Source organism: Azolla caroliniana, unplaced genomic scaffold, assembly GCF_043228905.1.
Source record: "Azolla caroliniana isolate FFs.n. ecotype wild unplaced genomic scaffold, voAzoCaro1.0.p SCAF_213, whole genome shotgun sequence".
In the NCBI taxonomy this organism is placed as follows: Eukaryota; Viridiplantae; Streptophyta; class Polypodiopsida; order Salviniales; family Salviniaceae; genus Azolla; species Azolla caroliniana.
This window is the reverse complement of record NW_028230648.1, coordinates 39,071-51,959: the sequence shown is the minus strand read 5'-3', so window position 1 is coordinate 51,959 and position 12,889 is coordinate 39,071. Positions and strand designations below refer to the sequence as shown.

The following is a 12,889-nucleotide window of genomic DNA, read 5'->3' as shown; positions in this document are numbered from 1 at the left end:
CAAAACTTTCTTTGGGATATGCAAGATATGTTGCATATTGCACGAGATAATATAAAAACTGCTCAAGATAGAGCCCGTTTTTATGCCGACCATCATAGGCAACCTCGTGTATTCAACCTTGGACAGAAGGTATTTTTACGTGTACCTCACAATTCTAAGACATTGTCTATAGGTAAGTGCGCTAAGTTAGCCCCACGGTTTTGTGGACCTTTTACAGTCCTCAAACGCATTGGGTCATCAGCCTATCGTCTCGCTCTTCCCGATGGTGTAGGAATTCATCCAGTCTTCCATGTGAGTCGTCTAAAAGAACTTCTAGGTTCTAGCGACAACACAGTTATAACTGAAAGTTTGGTTACTTCTGAAGATTTATCTTTGAAACCACATGTACTAGAAAGAATTCTCGATGTTAAAACAAAAAAGTTATGTACAAAAGAAATCCGAGAATTTAAAATTAAATGGATGGACAAATCTATCAAAGATGCCACATGGGAACGCGAGAATACTCTAAGAACAAACTTCCCTAACTTTCCATTGCAAGAGTGCAATGTTTTAAAGAAGGGGAGTATGTTACGGGCATGACCATTTAATATCCCGTGGTGAGAATTTACCGTAGTATTCTATACATGTGGATAAGTGTGAGGGTTAAACGAGAGTGTAAAGAAGGGGAGGATTACTTTTAATCCTCGGGATTGAGACAACCCATTAGGTCAAGTGTGAACTTGCCTGGGAGCCTTGGGTATCGCTATAAATAAGAGGCCTAACTACCCTCATTTGATCATCTTTTGACTACATCGAGACTCTGCTCTTGTGGTGGGTCAACTCTTGTAGCGAGCGCGCCAACACCAGGTACGACTCGACGCCATGGCAGTGGTATGGGACGCCGATCGAGGCTCGAGTCCATCTCGATCCCTTCGCTTGGGGGTGGTCGGGTGGATCGACACCCTTCTTTCTCTTTCTCCTTTCTATCTATCATTAGTTTATCCTTATCTTAAGCTTACTTTAGTACCTAGATCTCTAATATATTGAGACTCTGAGGCATTGTCTGTGGGATTGCCCTCAAGCTCAAAAGGTATGGGATAGAGTGACTCGCCTCCTTGCGACATGTGAAGTGGAAGGAACAACATCGTGGAGTGCTGTGACATGGCTTGATCACTCCGTTGATAGGTGGACAGACACCCTCAATGCGGATAGTTGGTGCTACGTATGCATGAGAGGCAAATTTGCCAAGATTCGATTTGAGAGAGGCTTGCAGTTCGTACCCCCTAGGTTCTCGGACATTTGGATGCTGATCGTAGGCTTCACCCTGTGGTATGTATGGAAAGCGCGTTGCCTAAAGGTCTTTCAGGATCTGGTGCGACCCCTGGAGGAAGTGATAATGGACATATGGTTTGCGCTGATCAGCTGCTTACAAGGGCAATTGGACGAGGTTTGTAGCCATTCCAATGACGTGGTTACTGTCCATTTGCGCTTTTGGCAGAAATGGCGGAACACGCCTATGGTGACACAAGGAGGAAGTGGCCCGAGGTGGAACTACCAGCCCCCATGTTGGCTGTTTCCGGCTCACTTACCACACACTCCCTCCGCTGTCGACCCCAGGAGGTGTCTCGTACTAGCCATCACTGAAAGGCACCGTTTTTAGCTATAGGTATCTACTTACATCAAGTAGTCAGTCTGAAAGGCGAGGTAAGTAGTCTCATTTTCTTGAACTTGATCGGAGGGAGATTCCCCGATTTGTGTATAAGCCTCCTTGTACAATCTCTTTGTAATAATCCTTCCTAACTAATGGGAAAGTAGCTTCATTTTGGAAGAAGAAGAAGAAGAAGAAGGCCTTTTCTTTCCTTTTCTTCCTTTTACGACTAAGGAAGGAAGGAAGGAAGGTCGTGTGTGATTTTGCATTGGGCATGACCCACAAACGTGGTCTCTGTCTCTGTCTCTGACTCTGCCCAAAACCTTACTTTCCATTTCTAGTCCCATTCCTTCTTCTCACTCCCCCCCCTGCCTCTTCCCCCAATAACAACAACAACAACAACGAGATCCTCGAGCTTCCTCCCCATCCATTGCCAGATCTCTCTGTCTTTCTATTCTTCTTCCCTCTCTCTTCCTCCCCCCCCCTCAGATCCGTCTTTGCATCACCCATTTCTTCCTTCCTCGCTCTTTTTTAAGTTTTGGGTATATCAAGCTCCCCAACAGTTTGGATATAGGTATATCTGATTTCTGTGTCCGTATACATACATACATATATATATATATATATGCATATATTGTTTTTTCTATGTTTAAAATCTATAGCTATAGCAGCATCCTTGAATTAAAGATTATGGGTCTGCATTTAGGTTCTGGTACAGATTTGCCTTTGTTCCCTTTTGTTGGAATTTTATTGAAAACTGTTGCACCTCCTTACATTAATGTATTTCTGTTAGGTGTGTTTTGATTCAAGTATATCTGATTTCCGTGTGTAATTCGTTTCTTATCATGATGCTCAAGCTCTATTAGTGTAGCTCAATTGGGATTTAAAGTTCATGAATGAAGGATCAAAGGTTAGGGGTAAGAGTTTTGCAGATTTTATATAATTCTGATAAACTCACATTTATTCTCTACGTAATTTATTTATTTTTTCTGCTATTCTTAGCATTTTCTATTCAAGATATATACGATTTGTCCAGATAATTTGTTTCCTTTTGTTATATTCAAGCTCAGTTGCCAGAGCCCACCTGAGATTGGAAGCTTCTGAATGAAGCATCGACGATCCAGGTGTAGGTTTTGATTGCTCATCTATCAATGGCAGAGAAATGGGCATCGAAATACAAATGTCATGGATTTCTTTGATTAAGGTACCTGATTTCTCTGCAAAAATTCTTAATTTTGTATGGTGATGCTTGATGACCATAAACTCAATTCGCAATTTGAGGATCTGTAATTGATTTGAAGCTTTTAAAATAAAGGATCAAGGATCTGCATTTAGGGTGTTATCACTCATCTAGCGATGGATGAGAAGGATGATGGCTATGTCAAGGCAGATGAACCAGAGAATCTTGATTCAGGAAAAAGTAAAGATGGCTTTGAGATTGGAGTTTCTCAGAGCTTGAAAGGAACCCAGTTTCCATCAGATTCGGATTCATTTGACAGTGTCTCATCCACTGAAACCAGAATTATCGATGAGAACCATCAAATAAAAATGCTGGATGATGGATCTTCTTCAACAGGGTTTAAGGATTTTAGAGAGATACTCGACAAAAAAGATTTTACAGGAACAACGGGAAAAAATAGCTTGGACAGAGTAGTCTTCGAACATAAGAACCCTCCTGCTTTTGAAGAGATAAAATCATCAAGTGAAGAGTTAATATCAGTTGAAATGGTCAAATCCACTGAAGAGAATGCAGGAATGAGTGGAAGAGATAACCATAGCTATGGATTGAGCGCACAAGACATAGATGGTGAGGATCCAGTAACTTATGGAGTAGCCCTATCAGTTGAAGGAAGTGCAGGATCCGCCAGAAGAGAGAGCCACGATGATAGCTTGGATGTTGTCACTTCTGAAGAAATCCAATCAGTTAAAGAGAGAGGAACACATAGAAGAGATAGCCATGGCAATGACTTGGAATATAAGGATCCCGTGACTTCTGAAGAGAATAATTCCATTATCAAAATTGCAGGAACATCTGGGAATGATGGCGATGTCTTAGAACATAAACATCTTATCACTTCGGAAGAAGTTAAATCAGTGATTGTAGCATCACGCGATTCTTCCTTTGTTGATCAGGCTGTTTGTACTTCACCTGACCCTATAACTCTGAGTTCGATATCGGATTTGGAAGAAAGGTCTGACGAGGAGTTTCCCAGCTCTATTGATGTGATAGATAAATCAATAATGTCTCACACATTCGAGGAGCATAATGAAAGAGAAAGAAGAACTAATCTAAATGACAATTTCATTAAAGATCCCAATGGATTTGATGAGCCTTTTGAAGTGAAATATATAGCATTAGGTGCCACCTCTTCAGACCAGAGTGTTTGGGTGACCTCACCCATTGAGAAATCGCAAGTATCTCCTCCAAATACTGAGCAAGAAAGTGAACAAGATAACGAGTTTTTCCAGGTTTCTTTGCGAGATCCTCAAACAACAAGCACAACTTCAACCACATCTTCTCTGTTAGAGAGGATTGGCTTTGGCACTTTTGGACATGATAAAGAGCCCAGATCTCCTGGAAAAAGCAGTGAAAAACAGAACCCTAATGTTGAGAATATAGATGAAAGTAATGTGTTAACACCAGCTTTCTCGAACCATGCTGATCGGAACCTAGATGACAGTCTTATAGCCCATAAAAATCATAAGTTTTTATCTTTTGACAACTCATCTTTCCCTTCACCACTAGGTTCGCCACTACTTCACAAAGGCAAGGCAATGCTTCCAAATGCGTCCGCAGAACTCATCCATTTGATAGATTCAGCAATTCAGGGATCTGACCCTAGCAGTCTAGACAAATTGAGAAGCATCATATCAGAAGAAGAGCAGCTTGACGAAGAGAGATTGACATATCACACTTCAAAACTTGTGGTGGAGATCTTGTTAGCAAAGATGGGTGCTCCTGATGGGCAATATGATGAAAAATCTGACAGTTCTCCAAGGATGATGCTTAGTGTTGGAGCTGCTTTAGCTGCTGGGAAGCTTATTCCTTGGCTTCCTTCAAGAGATGTTTCGCAGAATGAACCGAGTCCAAGAACACGAATGGTGAGAGGATTAGCTTTTATTTTAAAGTCTTGTACTCGGAATAGATCCATGTGCTCTTCTGCGGGTCTTCTTCAAGTGCTTCTTGCAGCAGCTCAAAGCATTGCCACTGCAAATGGCACAAAGACAAGCCTATGGCTGAATGAGAAGTGGGATGCCAAACCACTTCTCGAGTTATTGACAATCTTAGGGTCACATTGCCTTACCGGTTCGGATCTTCAAGAATGGCTTCGAGCAATTGCAAATGCTACTTCTGATGGTAGGTCACTTTCCCTTATTCTCCCATTGGAAAGGGCATTGACGGGGGAGGAAACCAAAGGACCATCTCACACGTTTGAGTTCGATGGGGAAAGCTCAGGGTTGCTAGGTCCTGGTGAAAGCAAATGGCCTTTTGTGAATGGATATGCCTTTGCGACTTGGCTTTATATTGAGTCTTTTGCTGATACAGTACATGCTGCGACAACAGCAGCAGCAATTGCTGCTGCAGCTGTGGCCAAGTCTGGAAAATCTTCAGCTATGTCTGCAGCAGCTGCTGCAAGTGCTCTTGCTGGAGAGGGTACTGCACACATGCCAAGGCTTTTTAGCTTTCTTTCAGCAGATAACCAGGGCCTCGAAGCATACTTCCATAGCCAGTTTTTAGTGGTTGAGAGTGCAAGCATGAAAGGCAAGAAGGCTTCTTTGCATTTTACATACAATTTTAAGCCTCGACATTGGTACTTCATTGGAATAGAGCACGTCCATCGACAAAGCATTCTAGGAAAAGCAGAAAGTGAAGTGAAGCTATATGTGGATGGCCATCTATGTGATTCCCGTCCATTTGAGTTTCCCCGAGTGTCAAAACCGCTAGCCTTTTGCTGCATTGGTACCAATCCTCCACCTACAATGGCTGGCCTTCAGAGACGAAGGAGGCTGTGCCCATTATTTGCGGAGATGGGGCCTGTTTACATTTTCAGAGAGCCAATTGGTGAAGAAAAAATGGCTAGGTTAGCGGCAAGAGGAGGTGATGTTGTCCCTGCGTTTGGTTTTGGAGCTGGATCTCCTAGTTTCTCACTTAATGAAGTGGCGATGATGGCAGCTGAGGAATCTGTGACTTTAGACATGGAATTAGAGCCCTCACTGCATTTACTTTATCATCCCAAACTTCTAGTGGGGCACTCATGTCCAGATGCATCTCCAGCAGGTGCAGCAGGTAGTAATTCTCTCTCAAATTTAATGATAAAAGCGCACCTTTTATTTGTAATTTGTAGCTGATACAAATTATGTTAAATTCAGGCACACATAGGAGGCCTGCAGAAGTTCTAGGCCACGTGCATATTGCAGCGAGGATTCGCCCTGTAGAAACAATATGGGCAAGAGGGGAAGGGGGTCCATTATCATTGCTTCCATTGGCAATCGGGGGAGTTGACAAAGACACCATGGAACCTATAATTGTCAATCCTCATGTATCATCTAAGGCTGCAGTCCTTGCAGCACCCATTTTACGAATCTTATCTCTGTCATTGCAGCATCCTGGAAATGCTGAAGAGTTGCTTAGATGGCATGCACCACAATTGCTTGCACAAATACTCGCACACCTTCTTTGTGTGCCGATTTCTGAAAAACATTCAAGTGTCATTGAAAGACCTGATGCGAGAAATGAAGAGCTGGTTGCTGCTGTTGTGCTACTAGCACAGGCCCCAAAATTCAATGACAATCTAAAGGTTCCACTGTTCAGTAAACTATTGCTAGACCTGAAGTTATGGAGCCGTTGCTCATATGGTCTCCAAAAGAAGTTATTGTCCTCCCTGGCTGACATGGTTTTTACAGAATCTGCAACCATGCGAGAAGCAAACGCAGTGCAGATGCTGCTTGATGGATGCCGGAAGTGCTACTGGGTTGTTCCAGAATCGGATTCCTTGCATTTGTTTGCAGGTGGGACACACCCTAGACCAGTGGGAGAGCTAAATGCTTTGATTGATGAACTACTGGTTATTGTGGAGCTACTATTAGGGACTTCCCAGGGAGCTGTTGCCAGTACAGATGTGCAAGTATTGGTGAAGTTTTTGCTGGACTGTCCACAACCAAATCAGGTAATCATTGACAATTTGTTTTATTTTTCTCGAGATGTGTATTATTCCTCTTTATTTTTGCATCAAAGATGTTTTCGGATAGATAGAACTTATCTAAAAATTAATAAGTTTCTGAGTTGGCAATAAAGAGAAACAGAAAAGGAGATCTAGTGGTTTTTGTTCATACCCTTAAAATTAATAAATTCATAAATATTATACTTTAACTTGGTATACAAGCTATATAATATCAATCATGCTGGAATCAACTGAAGTAATAAATAGTGACGTCTACTGATAAAACAAATAAATATAGTCCTTATTCTAATGAAAACTGGATCACCCCTGAATTTGGTCCAAATTGGGGATAATGTCCTTCAATAGATCAGCCTATATCCAAAAGAAATAGGGGATGTTTTCTCCAAAGAAGCTCCCCATGTCTGTGAGGAGCCTGAGAAATTCAAACAATTCAAATCAAGAAATCTTTCAGGGACAATCTCTTTGTATTTATGCATAATTTCCTGCAATAGCTCCTCCACTGGTTGAGTTCTGCAACCATTCTTGGTGCTTTCTGCCTTATCTTTGGCCCTCTGTTTTGGTAACAGTTCTTGATGCTTTCCTCTCACCACTCGCCAGTTTTGATTTGTCTATGTATGACCTGTTCTTTGAAGGCTATCCTTTCAAGTATTGCTTTGTAGTTTTACGACATCTCGTCATAGTTTTGTTACAGCATTTGGGTTCCAGACCTGCCTGTACAGCCATGCGTGTTTTTTTGTGATTCAGAAGATTATGCCTATTGGTACAATGAATGTAAGCCCAGTGCATTGCAAAGTATGCTAAATGCATTGCAATCTGTGAAGCTTATAAATTATGTGTTATCCCAGAAATCTGTATTTGTGTCTTTTAATAATGTTAAATGACTAGTTCTCTAATCATATTTGTAATGGCGTTAGCTATTGATCCGCCAAACAAGCAATGGTATTTGACCTGTCTACTTGGAATACTCTTTTCAACATCTCTCTGCTGCAAATTTCTTTCACCAATAGCTATTTTCAGATAATATTGTTATACAGTTTTGGTTATGGTTGTGACCATTGCCTTGGAGAGCTTAATAAGTCTGAGATTTCTCTTTCTCAACAGATCAGCTGCTACCTCAGTTATAAAAAGATTGATATGGTGCACTGCAAATCTTGGCTTGCACAGACAATTTAAAAGATATTATCTACACCTAGCTGAATTGAATGCAATATTATACATAAAGAATATCTAAATTAGGATCTGTAAAAGGCATTGAGTTGGGAATTGAATAGGCATAGCTTGCACTCATAGGTTTTGTGTGTACATTTTTTATTTTCTTATTTGGTGATCTTCTACAGTCTGATTGTGATATATTCAAGTTCTAACTGTTGTGAAATGCTTTAGATGGCCTTTCCTCTGCTAATCACAGATTTTTTTCTTATATTTTCAATGCTTCTTAGCTGTTCATTCAAACTCTGTTTTTTTTAAACTGTATGCTGAAATGATCACATATTTTACAGGTTGCTCGTGTTCTACACCTCCTTTACAGATTAGTAGTTCAACCAAATACTTCTTCTTCATTATGGTGGCATTGAAATGTTATTGACACTTCTGCAACGGGAATATGAAAGTGGAGAGACTCCTCATTATGCAAAAGAGAATAATGAAAAGGAGGCACAAGATGGCAGTGATAGAAACGGGGAAACTGCATCAATTGGGACTAGTGAAGTACATAGTGACCAAGATACTAATGGCTCTCAGCCTGATGGAGCTGCCAGTGCACCACCAAATGTATCTCACAGCATTTCACGATCTGAATCTTTGGATCCTGGGGGTCGATTCACAGGTGTGTTGAATGGGAGAAATTTAGGCGGCATAGGGTTATCGATAACTGCCGACAATGCAAAGAATAATTTCAGAAATATTGACAGTGGGGATGGAATAGTTGTTGGTATTATCAGCGTGATAGGTGCTCTTATATCTGGCGATCATTTGAAGCTTTCTTCAATGGCTTCATTATTGTGGTCTGCCAATGCACCACTGATACCTTCAGCTGCAACTCTTGGAGATCATATACCAAGCACAAGCATTGATTCCAGTGTTTGGCTACTTTATGCTTTGCAAAAGGCTTTTCAAGCAGCTCCGAAAAGGCTTCTTACAAATAGTGTCTATGAGGCTTTATTAGCAGCAGCTATTCGGTCTGAGGTGAAACATGTCTCACTATTCTGGTTAAAGAAATGATTTTAGCTGTTCCTTTTTTATTCTTAACAAACTTGTCTTTTCTCTATTCAGGCAGGCACATTGTCATCTGATGTTAATCTGAACCTTTATGATTCATTCCATAGTTTTGAGCACACGCAACTCCTGGCAGTGCTTTTTCGTGTGCTTCCTTTTGGACCCAAAACTTTACAAATCAGAGCATTACAAGTAAGCACTTTAGTTTGCAAGCTGATTAGTAAAATTGCTCCTATTTTGAGGATGGCAATTTCTTTTCCTATTTTAATGTTTCATATAAGATTTATGTGAAAATAAATTTGGCAATTCATGCTTACTGATAGACAGAAACTAGCGTGTTGATGTTCCTCCCATTGCCATGTTTTTATTTTGTCAAATATGTTCGATAGGACCTACAGTGCTGAAGTTTGTACTTCATGTTTGCGCAGCACTGCTATGTTATGATAGCAAGACTAACGTGTTCACCCCTTTCTCCTTTCCTTGTTTTTATGTGATCTTATTTGATCTTAGCACTTTCTTATGAGCTGCCTATTTTGCTACATTTTTTGTTTGTTTTGAGTTCAAGGCATTAGGCTTTTGGGTTCATAGAATCAGGACAATTTCAAAAATATTAGTAACCATCTTCACAGCTCCGAGAGCAATTGTGAATGTGATCTGGCTAAGAATGTGCTCATCCTTCAGCTGTAGAGAGGCTTTGCATTTGTGAGGTACCATAATAAATTTAATATATATGAGTTATTATTTATTTGCTTTAACTATTTATGTATGGATATGGGAACATCAACTCCGTCTCTGTGGGCTTCTAGGAGCGAGGAAAACCTTTGGAATCCTTGCTATTGTATCAATAGTTATGAGAAACACCAATGTCTTCTTTATACCATGGAAATATGAAGAAGAAAATGATTTCAACAGCCATGGTTTCAAATTCCATACTACCCCATTCCCACAAGTAGAATACTCTCTTTCGAAAACTTCACCACATGGGAAAAGTCAAGCTCCATTATATTAGCAAGCTGAAAAAATAATCCATCTAGATATTGCAAGCAAGGATTGAGTAAAACGGGACATGAGTTAGATTCTTAAATGAAGGATGAAACTAACTATTGAACATAAGAAGAGCACCAGGTTTAAGAAGCTAACACATACATAACTGGGCAAAGAAAGAAAGAAAGTAAAACTCTTCATAGTTTTCATGGAAACCTGAAAGAAAGAATGGAAGAAAGAAAGAAATATTAACGTCTTTTAAGAGACCAAAATGGCCTATAAGACCAAACCAGAGGTTACATCTTAAGTGTTGTCTCGTCTTTGAGAACAACAAATCAAGAAATCAAAATAAAATAAATATTACTCTGCAAATATAAAAGTAAATAAGATAAAAAGAGACGAGGGAAACTGGTTTTCGGCACTTGTGAGATTCTCAAGTTAGATGTACTGTAACTTCTGTCTTCAAAAGATCTGTAGCATAGGTCGATCCAGGATGGAAAGGTCTCTGAAGCAAGGGAAGAACCTGCCATGGCAGGAGATAATGGCTTTTATTTGTCGATGACAAGGGTGATGAGGTCGTGGTCCATGAGGCCGGGGTCTACGTGCACGACAACTTGCTATTGCCTGATCAATTGTAACCCCTTTGTTATGTCCTGGTTTTGACTTGTAGCATTAGTGGGATTGATGGGGCTAAAGAAAGTTGCGATTGTTTTTTGTGCATGAGCTTGTGTGGCTGTATTCTTCAACAACTTTTCCCCGTGTCTCTTGAGTTCTAGCAAGAAAAGTCCTAGGCACCATTGATCCTCATATTCCATTGCCTTGCGTAGGGAGCCAAAGCTTTGTTTAAAGAGGCAATGGTATCTCTCTTTGATTTCATAAAAGACACTACAGTGACAAACATAGTGTTCTTCGGATTCCACTCCGTGATGACACAATTGACAAATTCTCTCTTCTAGAGGTATTTGTGTATATCTGCCTAGCTGAATCTGTAACTGGTGTGATGAAGTTTGCAGCTGCCCTATCACACTGCGCAGCGCATAGGATAGACGTATGTCCATATAAGGTGGCCTGATGATGAATCCATCCTCCAATGTGTGTAAGAAGTGTATCTTATAGTGGGCCATCTTCGTACCAAGTGATATTTTGGGGCTGATCCATGTTATCTTGTTTTCCAAGTTAATAATATCAGTTCGGATCACTCTATTCTTTTCCGCTTTGGTAATATTTAGATGGGGACAGTCCAAGCTATATTGGAACGGGGGTAGTGCATCTATACTCATGCCATGTGACTCGAACCATTGCTGCATTTCAGCATACCAACAATGAATATCTCCATTTCTGCATACCAACAATGAATAACTGCATTGATCGTAACAATGCCTCGGTGATTATAGGTGCGCTCCCATCTCTGCCCGGATTATATCGTGGGGCACCGATGCTTTGCTCCTTATCATGCGGGAAATCATTGACGCTAAAGGTCTCGATTCGCTTTGTTAAGACTCAGTCCCCATGTTTCTGCTCCCTAGAGAAGAGTTGGTGTGACAAGTTTATCAAATAACCATAGTTTAGTTCATGGCGCTTAGAACTGCAAATATGCACATTTTCTCTCGAGAACACCAAGGGCTGCATATCCACGAGAAAGTCGGGCACAAGCAGGCTCTCATAAGGAGAACCTAGGCTTGTAAATGTTACTCCTAGGTATGTGTAGGAGTGGGTGTATGCCACCTTTTCCTCCTCCAAGAAGAATTCTGGTTCTGATCTCGTTACCCATGCTTGAATGGCATTAAACACCATCACTTTAGTTTTATCCATGTTGATCAACAATCCTTTTTCCGTACAAAGTACTTTTTAGGCGCTTAGATGTCTTTATAGTTCCTCGGGAGGGTCAGAAATCAGCACTATATCATCATACCCATTGCATGAGCCGAGCAAGTGGCACAGTGTCAAAGGATTGTCAGAAATCCACAAAGCAGCAATATCCTCTTACTATGGGCTCTGCCCTCCTTGATAAGGGCTCGGAGGGTCAATATGTGATACAAAGTTGTGCCCCCCCTTCCAAAAGCCTGCCTGTCCAGCTGGATGGCAGTCATTTCGTGTTACTTATATACTCAATTCTGGCTGTAGGATTGAGCCATATAGTTTAGCCAACTAATGGTTATCCTATAGTTGCTTAGCATCAAAGGGGTCTCCACTCGTGAGGATTGTCACGGTGGTATGTTCTGTCCATCTAGTAAAGATGTGTGGTAGTAATGGGAGCAATATGTCATGGGCATAGATAAAGTGCTCACCTACCAATCCATCATGATCCTGGAACAGGCAAGGTCATGATTTAACAAAATGGCTGGGAAAAGCCGTAAACCATTATGTTTGAGAATCTGAAACTGTGTTCATACACTTTGAATGGAAGGTTAAGACATCCTTGAGGGCAAGGCAATAAAGAGGTATCTAAACTTTTTGAATGTGGGGACAGCTGACAATCTTACGTTGCATCTAGAAAAGGTAGACTCAGCTAAAACCAGCAAATGGAAGGTGGGTGATGTACATGCTAGTGAGAGAACTCGTACACAAACCTAATGGCTGAAAACTATCATAATCTACATATGAATTGTATTTTATTGTCAAGTTCTTTTATATTGACCACGGGATGGTAAAATTTCCCGAATTATGTATTTATGAGTTTTCCTTGATGATTCTTCTGATCACTTGATGGAAAAAATACTGCCACATTCTTTGTACAATGTGAATGCTCATAGGTAACCAAGACTAATTGATTTCACATGTTCCTGAATCACACAAGTTGAAATAGAACTATCCGGATGGAGATGCATGGATTTGCTCATAGATGCACCTCTTCCTGTCAGTAATTTTATGTTATACCTTC

At 40.7% G+C, this 12,889-nt stretch overlaps 1 pseudogene across 1 annotated transcript in view; it reads left to right on the top strand.

Moving 5' to 3' along the window:
* Positions 1–2,104: 2,104 nt before the first annotated feature.
* LOC147848811 (BEACH domain-containing protein C2-like) overlaps positions 2,105–12,889 on the top strand; it is a 29,307-nt pseudogene continuing 18,522 nt past the window's right edge. Inside the window, exons 1-7 of the transcript XR_015531870.1 lie at positions 2,105–2,201; positions 2,485–2,544; positions 2,698–2,831; positions 2,943–5,915; positions 5,999–6,795; positions 8,310–8,994; positions 9,082–9,216. The product of XR_015531870.1 is annotated as a BEACH domain-containing protein C2-like (transcript). The remainder of the gene's footprint in view (positions 2,202–2,484; positions 2,545–2,697; positions 2,832–2,942; positions 5,916–5,998; positions 6,796–8,309; positions 8,995–9,081; positions 9,217–12,889) is intronic.